This window comes from Erithacus rubecula (assembly GCF_903797595.1).
Source record: "Erithacus rubecula genome assembly, chromosome: 2".
NCBI classification, from domain to species: domain Eukaryota; kingdom Metazoa; phylum Chordata; class Aves; order Passeriformes; family Muscicapidae; genus Erithacus; species Erithacus rubecula.
This window is the reverse complement of record NC_136685.1, coordinates 49,708,760-49,722,453: the sequence shown is the minus strand read 5'-3', so window position 1 is coordinate 49,722,453 and position 13,694 is coordinate 49,708,760. Positions and strand designations below refer to the sequence as shown.

The following is a 13,694-nucleotide window of genomic DNA, read 5'->3' as shown; positions in this document are numbered from 1 at the left end:
AAAAGAACTGGCACAGTACATACTTCAAAGTGTAATTTGCAGTCTTGAAAAGTTCTGCAATCCTTCATGGCAATGAAGGTTTTTATGATGATTCTTGCTGCTGAGACTTACTGGACAGGGTTGGGTTTTTTTTTTTTTTTTCCATCCTGCATAGTACAAAGGACTGATTAATTTGAAATAAAAAGCATGGATATTTAATCCACTGAAAATAACAGCATGAATGTTCTTAATCCGTTCATTTTATTCGGTAATTTTATGAGCAGTTCTTTGTACAGCAGTGCATCTTGCAGGAGTTGTAAGCCATTTTTACACTTCATTTACGTAACACAGGAGATGTGATTTGAGGATGCAACAATTCAGAGAATCTCTCACTATTCAAGCAGAATTCTAATTGAGGATATGAAGTTGCTGCATCATTAAACAGCTTAGAGTATATGATATCAAGGTGACGCCAGGGGTGTCCTGGACCAGGAATAAAAAAAACCTTAATAGCTACCACTCAAATGGCATAATTCTAGCAAAACAGACTACCAAAGTCTAGGGAAAACCGTAGATATTAGGAAGAAATTTTTTACTGTGAGAGTGGTGAGGCTGAACAGGTCGCCCAGAGAAATTTTGGATGTCCTATCCTTGCAGATGTTTAAGGCTGGGCTGGATGGAGCTACAAGCAAACCTGATGTAGTGAAAGGTGGTGGCAAAGTGGTTGAAACTAGATGATCTTTCAGATCTCTCCTAACCACAAAATTTCTATGATTCTGTGTTTCTATGCACGACCTTCTGCTCCAAGGAGCTAATGCCTTGGTTCAGTAGAGAAAAAATATGGTACATATTGAGAATGTGAGTAAATCAGAAGTACCTGCACAGTACTAAATGAGCAGCAATTTTAGCACATGCTAAAAAAAGTTTAAATCCTGAAATAGTTTGCTTTAATAAGAATAATAATTTTATTATGGATAGTCAACAGTATGAACAAACTCACTCCTATCAGCTTGCCTGGCTATCAGAGTCAGTGATGTGTGTATCCTACTGCAACTTGAGTATCAGATGCACAGTCATTACTTAAGTGGTGGAAGTTCATTTCTATAAATATTTTTATGTTATAAAGTAGAGACATGAATTATTACCTTTTAAAGAAAATTTCTTGTAGATCAAAAAATTGAGAAGTCCATGATACACCTGTCTGAAACACAGTGCCACCTGTGCAGCGTCAGGACAGCAGATTGCAGCCACATAGCAGGATTTATTATGCATTGCCATTGTGCCCTTGTCAAAGTATAATTTCAGTAGTTAAATACTTCAGGCAAGAAGTACTTAAACATACAGTCACAGAAACATAGAATAGTTTCAACTTTTCTAAAGCAGCTTTCTAAAACAAACCAGGTTTTCCAGTTACTGCTTTTTAGCATGTGCAAAGGTACACAGACTAAAGTCTTAACATCTGACTTGACAGAGATATGGAATTCTTGTAATTCTCTTACTCTTTTTTTGTTTGTTTTTATTTTTGTTTTGTTTTGTTTTGCTTTGTTTTTCCTTTTTTTAGATAGAAAGACAAAAATATAGGAATTTGTAGGGGATCACTGAAAGTCCTTTAGCCCAAATTCCTGCTCGTGATTACACAGAACGGGGTCTTCAGGTGAATTTTGGAAATCTTAAGGGTGAATATTCTGCAGCTTCTCTGAAAATTTTCTCCACTGTCAAACCACTCTCAGTAAGACTCATTTTTCTCATAACTCACCATGATTTCCACTAATGCAACCTGCAAGTGTTCTTTTTCTGCAGTGATAAAGTCTGTTTCTGTCTGAAATCTGTATTTGGGAACAGAAGAGTGGAGTTATATGCCCCTTCCCATCTCTTCTCCTCTTCAGGCTAAACCAGCACAGCTCCTTCAGCTTTTTCAGTGTCTCCTGTGCTGCACCCACCTGACAACCTTAGTGATTCTCCTTAAGTTTGTCAATGTTTCTATCATACTGAGAGTCTCAAACCATGAACCAGTACTCAAGACATACTTCTGTCAGTCCTTTGCTGAAAGAATAATCATGTACCTTGACCAGCAGGTTCCACTCCTGCTAATAGAGACTGTTATTGGATGGGGCTACTAATATGGTGTTAGTTTTCATTACCACAAAACCACACTGCTAAAACATGCCCAGTTTGGTCCACCAGAACCCCCAGCTCCTTTTCTTCAGAGCTGCTCCTATCTACTCAGTCCCCAGACAATACTGCTTCATGTGTTATTCTATCTCAGAGGCAAGAATTTACATTTATTTTTGTTCAGTTTTGGTGGAATTCAGAGAAGAATCCATTCCTCTAATTTGTTGAGGTCCTCCTGTATGGCAGACTTTTCCTCTATCATTTCAACTATTCTTCCCAATGTAGAGGCATCTGTAGATTTAATGAACACCCAATCATTCCTGCTATTGCTGATTTTTTTTTTTTTTGCTTGGCTTTTCTTTCTTTTTACCTTAGGCTTCACGTCTTCTTCCTGTACCCTCTGGAATCTAATTTCTCCTGACACCAGTCCTCTTGTCAAGCTCACATGCTCTATGCTATCTGGCCTTTCTTTTCCTGTATACCTTGTCCACAACTACAAAAAATAATGTTTCCATAAAACCTTCCTTTCATATTATTCATATTTATCTCACCTGAATTATTTCTGATATTAACCCCTGATAACATATCCTAGTGGGTATTGGAACCTGAGGGAGAGTTGGAGGGAGGGAAAAAAGCAGGGAGGGAATCAGAAAGGGAGAGAGGATGGTGGTTTGGCTTAAATACACAGGAGCAAAGAGAGCACCCTGTGGAGATACAATTAGCTTTTCAAACAAAATACACTCATGCACACTTTGATAAAAAGTGATAATTGGTTAACAGAACATTAAATTGATAATCATCCATTAAACTAATTATGGTAAAATCTTGTATTCTCCAACTGTATTTTGTTACAGATGCAATGCTGTCAGAACCAAGTCAAATTCTAGATATAACTAGATTTCCCTCTTTAGCTGTAGAAAAATCACTACTTCTAGCAGTTTATGAAGCTTCTGCTTGTTGCTGTTTCAAATAATATGTTTGTATGAAGCCAGACCCACCATTCACACTCAGTAATGTAAAAGCTTTCTTCCAGAGAAGGCTTATATGCGATAGAGGTTGTATCATAACAGAGAAAAGAAGTGCCATTTGACTTTAAATTAGAATAATTTGGCTTTAATTATGCAGTCAGAGAAAAAATAAGAATAGCATAAAAGTAGAATAAGCTGATTAAAATAAAATAAGCAAACAGAAAACCAAAAAAATTCCCCAAAAGCCCCCAAAACACCCCCAAATGCGGAGCTCCACCTATTATTATAAGAAATACAATGGAGATTATTTTTCTTCCCTTTGAACGTTCAAGTAAGAGACTAAATTCATGTAAAATTAATTTTCCTTCATCAAAAATCAGAGATTAAAAAGTTAAATTTGAACTTCTGAAGCCTTATCTCTTGAGCATATGAATATTTTATGTATCTTTTAATTACATAATGATATACTACCCTTTGACTCAGGTCTCTCTGCATTAAGGGAATGTTATTTTTAAACCAATTCAATATTTTGAGCTGTCTCAATATTATAATTCCCATAGAAGAAAGACTTATCCCTAGAAATACTATAATAAAACAGAACCCCTAAGTGGAACTCCAGGAAGATCTAATTCTTAGTAGAATGGTAGATATGCACCTGCACAAGAAAGCATGCTAGCATTTTCTTTCACAAACATACCTATTTTCAAAGATATTTATTGACAAAATGTCATATATGATATTGAGATACTTCAAAGTTCATTTGTAAGGAGATCCCAAATGAAACTGTGTTGGAGAAAGTACTAAATTTTGAAGAGTAGAAATATGGGTAGAAGATATTCTTAGCTCTTCTTGCTTCAGGCTGATTGATTTGCACTAATTGCATTACTTTGTTTTCTTCCATTATGACTCTTTCATAAAATCTAGATGCAATTTATAGAAATTGATCTTCATGAGTTTATATCATATATTCACTCTTGATAGAAAGAAAGATGCTTCAAAGCTCATAAATTCTATAAAAAGACAGCTTGCCTTTTGGGTGATTCTTCAAATGGATAGGCTTCAACATAGAAACTATTTAATCAATTTCTATATTCAAATTTTGATTGATATTGCAAACCACATTTCATTTGTGATATTCTAAGTTAATGACGGCTTCTGAAACTGCTATCAATTATTGGTGCAGGCATAACAAATAGTGATATGAGGTTCATCCTTTTTTAACTCAGTACATTTAAGAACTTTTTCTGCTAAATTTGGAAATATTCAAATTACAGGATGTGTACATGCTATTTAAACCCACCTCTGACCTTTAGATACCTAAAAAGGCTATTGTTTCACAACTGACATAGAAGAGAGATCTTACAAAGAATGTCAAAGAAAGGAATAGCATAAGAAGAGACTATAATCTGTCTTTCCTTCATGAATTAACTGTAAATGTAAATGCTAGGAATTATGATCAAAATATAAAAATGTCTTTACTCAAACAAGGCAATTACTATAGCTGAAAGGTATATGGAAAATATACATTTTGTTCAGAAAGCACTGGGAGTCAAAGCATTTGACAAAAATAACTTTCTTTCAGTATCTGGGCCTTAATTCTTAGAAATAGCACTTGGAGAATCTGTACAAAGACACCGCAGGTCCTAATCAGCTCATACAGGAATCCCCTTGAGTTACAGTTTCCTACAAAATGGGCCTTTACTTCCAAAACAAAACCTTGATAATCCTCAGAGGTCATAGAAACATAAAACAAAGCCAAAAGCTCAACTTTGTGGGACTTACTTTCTCTCTCAGGGGCTAATTAGCTATTTTATTTTAATCTCAAAGTAGGAAGGTTGTTAATCCTTGACTTCAAAGAACCCCAAATCTAAAATGTAATTAAAAAGAGAAACTCATTCTTCCAGCCTGGGAAGCGTTGACTTAACATTTCTGTTTCCTTTCTTTCCCTGCTTCCAAAAGAGACTTGGTTTGCAGGAATCCCTCCCAGCTATTTAGCTCCTCAAACAGTGCTCAGGGAGGTAGGGCTACATGAGTGTTAGGTTTAGTTCTTACCCTTTCTAGCTGTCTTGGATTTCTAGCTCTGGGTTTCAGGTACTGATGCAAAACAACTTCCCAAAGTGGAAATACAGCAACAACATAGAAGGATACAACACTGTCGATGGTGGAAGGAGAACACAGAAGCACATACACTCAGAACTGTCATAAGAACATTACTAAAATTGCCCTACACAAATATTTCATAGATAATCATAAGGAAGGACAAATGCCTATATATTGTAACTTAACTTTATAGGTAGTATCAACTTCATATAATCTTTTGACTTACAACTGAAAGCAAAGACTTATTTAAATTGTAGATTATTTTCCCAATATATGTTTTTAGTGAATTTCAACAGCACATAGAAGCACAACACTTATTTATAAGGATTCTTTATTGGAGAATCCATTACGTTTGGTGAAGTAAAAAGTAAATCAGTGTTAGATCTTTTAAATTACAACAAATTATAGCAAGTTAGCTCTCTAGTTACCATAGTTACAGGTCCCAACAGACCATTCTTTAAGAATTTTCTCCTCCACTCAAGATAGAAACAGTCTTTTAAAAATGTTATCTAGACTACAGAAAAAGATGATTTATAGTATATTTATGCTGATATGCAAATTAAAAGAGCATTTGTTAATGAGACTGCCACTTGCCCAAAAGCATGGGCATCTTTATACTAAGAAGGACAGCTGCTGGAAATTATAGGTCTTAATTCTATATAAACCATGAACGCTCTAAAAATAAACTCCATAGAATTTTAGCTTGACGAATATGAAAAGTATTTCCTGTAACTGTTAGACTAACCTATGAAAAAGAATCCAACAGAATGGCTTTTTCTCAGTAGTGTTCATCTCTGTCAGGTGCCTCTGTTCTATTTTGCCCCAATCTATAATTTTTCCATGATAACTTTCACCATAATTAGTAAGCACCTTTACACACAGCTTTGTACTAAGCAATTTAACCTGTATGCTACAATGAATTTTTCTGTATATTTTTCTTAACTCCTGGAGCTTTTTTTTTATACAGGCTCAAAGGAAACAAACAAACAATTTACAAAAGTTTATGAACAAAAAAAAATCCCAATTAATTTACAGGGAAGGTTGCTCATGTGTTTATATTCCAAGGTAATCACAGGGAATAGTGTAACAAATGGATTTGTAAGCAGTCTCTATCAACAGGTGTAAAGCTTCACTACAATACCCAAGTACACTCACTGAGTTTTCAGTTCACCCAGATTTTCTTCTCAGTTTCAACCATCAGACATACACAATTCTCAGATTTCTCTAAATAACAGCTTGAAATGACAGCAATAATAAATATTGGTGCCTAGGCCAAAACTGATATTTGCTGGTCTTTTTCAGAAAAAAACCCCAAAAAGTCTAATGCTAATATTATTTGCTGCAAATTTAAGAATGTCAAAGAAAATTGAGAGATTTTATCTATCAGTGGCTTTGTCTGGCACATATGGAGTCACATCTTTGATTCCCTATTATGTTATCCTGGCAACTGTCTAAGGAAATAAAATAAAAAATAAACTTGTACAATATTCATCTAGAATGCATTAAAATGGAGGAACAGACATAAAAGTGTATGTGAAATTTACAATATTTACTATGAGTCTTCCATTACACAAAGGTTGTTTCATATGTACAAATAACTGAAAAAAAAAAAAAAAATTCCTTATGCTTGACAATGATGGGAGAGAGTGTGGGCAGCACCTTCTTGCTGTTATGCTGTTCAGGTGGATGCATTTTCAGGTGTAGGAGAGAAGTCATCATCACATGCTCATTTAACAAACCAGATCTGCCTATCTAAATTGCTGTTTAAGTACCTCAGATTCATCTAGGTCAACATTAATATACTCCATTTTCTAGCTTTGAGTTAATGTGTTTTTCACTCTCCCTCTTATACCCAGACTGTGGGTAGCCAGGCATGGAGAAGTCAAGAGCCAGATGATCAGAAGTATCAAGAAAAAGCATAATCCTAGCAATGTGTCTGGCACTGAACTGGCTCCTGGATGCTGCTTCAGTACTAATCCTTTGTCTAAAGCATTCCTCAGTGGAGAATGGTCCTGTCAATGGGACTGACTGTGAGCCCAGCAGTGTCTGTGGTCATAAGGAGAGAATCTCTGCTCTCCAATGAGCTATCAATCCTTGCTTCTATGTTTTCTATATCCCCGTGGCATAAAGAGGAGAGAGAAGCACATCTTCATTCAAAACAGGGATTAGGATTTAACATCATGAGTTCAATCTTTCTTGAAATGACCAGAGCCAAGAGCCCAGGCTGCTACTCCAGACAAGTGGGGCTTCTCTAGCCACTGCAGGTGGTCAGAAGTAGCAGTAGAAAAGTAGTACCACACCCCACTGAGTGCACATTCATAGTAGAAGGCTCTGCCAAATAAAGCTCAAGGAGACAGGAACAAACTCTGACTACTGATACAGGCAATGACTTAAAAAAGATTGCCTGAACTGCACGTCTTCAGGAGTAGGAACATTTTTATCATTCAACTCATAGGGTTCTTACATGGTTTATTTTCTCCCTTCTTCTCTTGGCTCTTTCTCAGGAGTTAAACAATATTTACATGACGTGTAACCTGCACCTACAACACTTCTGTGCTTACCATTTTATAGCTTAGCTAGCTAGACTTCACGTAACAATTATAAAATTTACTCAAAGATAATAATGGAGTTATTGTGCTTCCACTGTAAATTGCTGGAGGATTTTAATCACTGATTAACATTTATGTCTATGGCCATTCTATAATTTTTTGTTTTGAACAGAGAAGCATTTTAAAAAGGAACAAATACAACAACAGCAACAGGCCAAAATTCTCTAAGGCTCTGTCTAAAGATTTAGCTATATGTTCTGAAACTGATTCCCTCTTCTGGTCCCTTAATTGCTGGAGCTGTAAACTACACCATGGTTCCTTTATGGCTGATGAACCCAAATTTTCTGCCTGTGGCTGATACTCACTCATGTTGATCCTACCTTGGCTGGAAGTTACAGGAAGGATCCATTATGCAAATCATTGGGCTGTGGACACACAGCTTTACTAACTCTTGTACCAGCTGTACAAAGCCAGGGCAGGGTAAAACAGGAATAACTCAGGAGTAAATACCTATACAAGAAGCAGTGAAATCCATTGTAAAAGATAAAATATTGTGATATTGAATTGTGACAGCAAAGAGAGAGAGAGAGAGAGATTTCATATGAAAAGCATATGCTACTTTAGGCATAGTTAGTGAGTAATTTTCCTACTCCCAAAATTTTTCCACATACTGCTACACAAATAAAAATAAATATCATCCTAGACCTAAGTATATTTATCCTTTCCCTATTAAGATTAACATATTACACATTTATCAAAGACTGTCTTTAAATGTTCATTGAAAACTGTGCTTAGATTCACCTGAATCAAACCCACTAGGCTGGAAGGAGCTGCTTGACACTATATCCCAGTGTTAGTGGAGATCTCCCTAACATGAGCAGAGCTCCATGTGGTGTATTTGTTTTGTAAGGAACTATGAGTTTCTGACTGGTGGCCCAGGCATTACACTGTCAATAAATGAATTATAATACTAAAAAAATACTTATTCTTTCTCTCATGAAAAACTCTGAAAACAATAAAGCTTATTTATTTCATTGCTTGAGGCATCCATACTCTTTACATAAAAAACAACAGCTTTTCTAGAAATTATTATTACATTCTGCATCCTCATGGGGTTAAATTACTGTCATTTCTAATACTTTTTAATGTTCAAAACAGAATAATTATTTATATCTTCCACAAGTAGAAATGTATTGTATTCTTTTATTTTCCATTATTAAGCCTTATCAGCTGATTGAGATAGACACTGAGAAATAGAGTTGTATGTACTGAGACTCATAATACAGACAACTGCAGCACTCCCAAATTCATGCCACCAACAATAGAGAGATAATTTCCTTTAACTTCTATGGTTCTTGTTAAAAGTTATTATAATAGCTGGCTTTTTAAAATCTAAGGGTTGCATCAGAGTACACTTCCAACATCAATTATCTTAGTGTGACACTTCTGAAAAGCATAAGTTCAGCAGCTTCAATTATTTATTAAAAACAGGTGTTCACACACAAACGTGTTGTTAGAGGCAAAAAAGAAAATGAGACTGTCAGACAATTCTATTAGATTTGTCTGATTTTCAGCTAAGGATGTTCTCATAAAATAAAACAAGAGAGAGCTATCACAACTGATCATAATCCCCTAATTTTCTAGCAATTCTGTAATTTATTTTCACTGTTGCATATAAATACAGGCATTTTAAGAGAAGGCAGAAACAAAAGTTATTGCAAGTGTTGGAAGCATTAAATAAGGTGCTGGAAGAATAGCAGAAAATTGATTACATAGAATAAAGCTAATGAACCCTGGCAACACTGTCTGGGTAATCTCTCCTTTTTTCTGCTTCACTTTTTCATTGTCCATTCAGTTTAGGGCTACTAGTAAAAAAATTATAAGTCTAGTAATTTTATAGTGCCCAAATTCTCAATATGAAATGAAAAAGCATTTTTGGTACCTAACAGTCTTCTGTGAGTCACTTTCCTTTTATTCTAGTGGCATCCAGCCTGCTTCTGTATTCATCTTCTGGTCTAAACAGCAAAATCATTTGCTTCCTAGTTGCACAGGAGATGACTGTTCTCTCATGACAAGGCTATTTTCAGTGCTGGTTAATTAGCAAGCATATGGTTGCAGAGCTGTCCATCTTGCCCTTTACCACATAAACCTGGCAATTTTAGGCAGCACATGAGGCAGACTTAATATTAGGACAAGTCTTGTAGTGGTAATCAAGTTCTTGCATTTGATTTACTTATATTTGTTTTGGAGTAATAATTCATTTCTGAAGTTCCACCCATCTATCCATTAAGTGATGAAGTGTCAGGGCACAGAGGGGAGTAGTCTATTATATTGTCTAAGCATAATTTAACTTCTAATTCAGAAGGGGGAAAAGCATAAGTACAGCCAATTATTCTCAGGTTCATTATTGTTTTTTTACCTTCTCTATGATCTGTGCTGTTAGGTATGTATAATAGAAACCTAGCAGCTTTTCAATTTATACTCTAGACAGCAAAAATCAGTGACTGAGAGGTCTACAACACCTGCCTTTGCACAGAGGAGTCCTAGAGTATGCAAAGTGTGAAAACATTTCAAGAAGCTATAAAAAATGCAGAGGTCTGAGTGCCTACTCTAAAATTATTCTAGGACAATATTCATCACATTTGCACTCACTCTTACATAAAATCTGTGCAAATCCTGTCATAGTTTATATTAATCAAAATCCTAGATTTTGTTCAATTAGAGGTAGTAAAAACATCCAAAACAGTGCTTAAAACTTTTTCAAACATTATACTACTTCTTTTGAGAAATCAAGCTTCATAAATTTACTTAAGTGATAAATATGATGAAGTTTCCGTAGTATACAATGAATTCTACATGCATTTGTTAATGTACTGAATACCAGTAAGTTTCATTTTATACACTGGAGAAATATTACCACATTTTATAAAATAAATTTAAGGTGTTTCAAATACACATGCGAAGTTATAATTTTTAGAAATAGTTAGAATTTTAAGAAATAGTTCTCATTTTAAAATTTCTCAAGACAGAAGGTTTATGCTAAGTACCTTCTCTGATATCCCTCAAATAAATTTTGAGTGGGGCAATTTTAGGTAGATTTAGCAAATGGATAAAACCTCAAAGTGAATTTGACTTTCTAAAAGATGTCTAAAGAACGTTAAAAATTTGGAATCTAGAAAATGGGGAGACAGATAACTGTGGGCACAGCTACATCCTGAGATTCAATATCCTGAGAGGAATGTAGGCGGAATGTAACAGCTACACACCCCATCTGAAGGCAGCTGGGCCAGGCAATCTGGACATATCTAGTTGCAGACTAATGACAAAATGCTTTATCTGCAGGGGTGTCACAGACAGATTCGGGAAGGAACAGATGTTATTTCCATGGAAGACAGATCTGAGCGATTAAAGGACAAAAGGCAGTAGGAAACCAGGCGCTGTCATTAGCTCTACAGCTGATACAACAACTAGTAAGAACACTCACAAACATATTCAGTAGCATGCTTAAGTTGTGCCACCTTCCTAAGTGTCAGAGCAGAAACCTTTCAATGGCCTGCCACGGGTGATGTGTGTACAAGGACAGATAATCTTCTTTAAGAAGACAGCATTTCTTGTTGTGTGGCTGCCATAGGACGCATGGTGTTCCCTCAGACTGAGAGGTATTCCCACAGCCCTCATTTGAAGACCACATCAGGCAACAGAAAAAGACTCAAAGAAGCAAAAGGGGCTTTGTTGTCCCTTGCAAGATTTACTAAACAACAACACTCCACTTACCTAAACTCTACTGACTCCATGGTGCAGATTTTACTACAGGAATGATGCAACTAAATTTCAGTTCTCTTCAAGGCACAAACATGAAGATCTCCAGCTCTTAAAACAAAATACTGGGGCTGGGCATCACTGGAGATTGTCTGCCATGGATAACTCCTGTTCCACATTAAGATACACTGAGAGCCAAAATACAGAGAACTGCTGTGCTCGCAAATCACTGTGGCAAATAACAAGTAGCCAATTTCCTTCAGGTGTGGCATAAGGGCATGCTTACCACAGGACAGGTGGACAACCCTTTTCAATGTATTCTTCTTGTTCTTAAAAGAGAAAGAATACTTGCATAATAATAGGTGAATTAAACGTTTTTATCTCAGAATTGAAATTATTTAGAATTGTTTTCTTGATGACTGCAAGACTAATTATGTTTCATTATATTTAAATTTGCAAGGCTTTCCTAAGCACTAAGGTTTCCTTTTACCAAGGGTAGTAAAGTCAATAGCATTAGTAGGTACACAGTATGTAGGTAGAATCAGTCAAAGCATGTGTACTATGGACATGCTATGCCTTTCCAGTATAAATTCGATATGAACTGCTGAAAAATACTAGTGTATATATACTTTTTTTTTTTTCCTTTCCAATAGAACTGCTTTAGGAACACTGAAATGATTTGGATACTATTTTATTGCATTTAACAATGTTCCTGACATCCTAACAGCTGATGCATTTTCTTGTTCTTGGTGGGGAATTTAAATTATTCAAAGAGTAGCTGTACTACATTAATATCATGAAGGATGATTTCCAGCTTGTAGAAGAAGTTCTAGACCTTCTGATCAATATCCTGAACAAGAACAAAAGTGTTTTTCTCTGAAACCTTTCCCTGACACTTTTTTAGTCTCCTACAGACACTGAACTGAATTTAATGCTGGTCTTCGAGGATAAGTTTTGTTACCTGTGTTGAAAAAAGTGACTGATTTTACATGTGGCCTGAAATTGCTTCTTCATCATTCACTGAAAAGTTTCCTGGAGTTAGGAAAGATTGGCCAGATTTGTAATTAGAATTGTATGAAAAAAAGACTGAGGCAAGCATTGGTTGGAATTTCTCAATCTTACATCAATTATTGTCCACTTAAGAGACAAGCAGCAGTTGCCAGTTTAATCGTTTTATGAGACTCCATTTATCATTCATGTTAAAATGGCCCTGGGTAGGTTCTTTTTATCCATTATAAATCAAAATAAATAATGAATAATGATAAGTAATTGCAACTAATGAATCAGACATGGCATTCCTTATTCCCACTACATCAACTTCACACATGTGCACTGCTTAGAAGAGGCAGAACTATTTTCACAGATAGCAAAAAATAGCATAGAAGGCAACACTGCTACTTCAAAGAACTTTTGCAGCAATACAGTATTTGGCACAAGAGAGCAACTTGTAATTAATGTGGATGCTTTAAAAAAAAAAAGAGAATAATTCAATTCTCTGAGGTGGACTTTTATCACGAGTGAATAATTTTTATATAGATATTATTAGTGTGTGGGCTACAATATGAGAAATAGTACTCAGGTCTACATGGCTTAAAATTTTTCATACCATTTGCAAAATCCCTTATTTCTATAAAAAAGAGATTTGTGGATCTTTCCCAGATATTCTTAAATACATTTCATGCTTACAAAAGCAGTCCTATAATAAATGAATACTTTTTCCATTGAAAGTTTTGGCTAATATATATCCCACATGGTGGTGAATGAAGTTGAAAAACTATGAAGCACTCACTGTTGGGAGTAGTGAAGGAACCCTCATGATAGAAAGACAAGAAGGTTAAAATAAGTAAAAGAAGATAAAAATAAGTAGCTGATACACAAGTGCTTTTCATTTCTTTATAAAACTTGTAGGTCACTCAAAATATGCAAAAAGACCTAAATTAAAGGAGCATATGAACATTAAGGAAGATGAGTATAGTGCTTCTCTAAAGTGTAGTAGCCAAAGATATTTGATACAGTAGGAATCTAGACAATAGACAGCAATTCTGCACGCAATGAAAATTTGAGTCATGATCACACTGCTTGACAGACCAATACTCTATTTTACAAAAAATTTTGGAAATAAAAAAACCGTAACAGACAAGCTAGGAAAAAAAAAAAAGAATTAAAAAAAGGTCATGAAAATATTTCAATTGATTTAATCTAAAACTTATTTTTTGTCAAAAACTTG

The 13,694-nt window shown here is 35.3% G+C and overlaps 1 protein-coding gene across 3 annotated transcripts in view; it reads right to left on the bottom strand.

Annotated features, from left to right (window-relative positions):
- The window catches only part of NKAIN2 (sodium/potassium transporting ATPase interacting 2), a gene marked incomplete at its 3' end in the record, with an annotated part of 503,254 nt that overhangs the window by 313,311 nt on the left and 176,249 nt on the right, over positions 1–13,694 (bottom strand). The window lies entirely within an intron of this gene.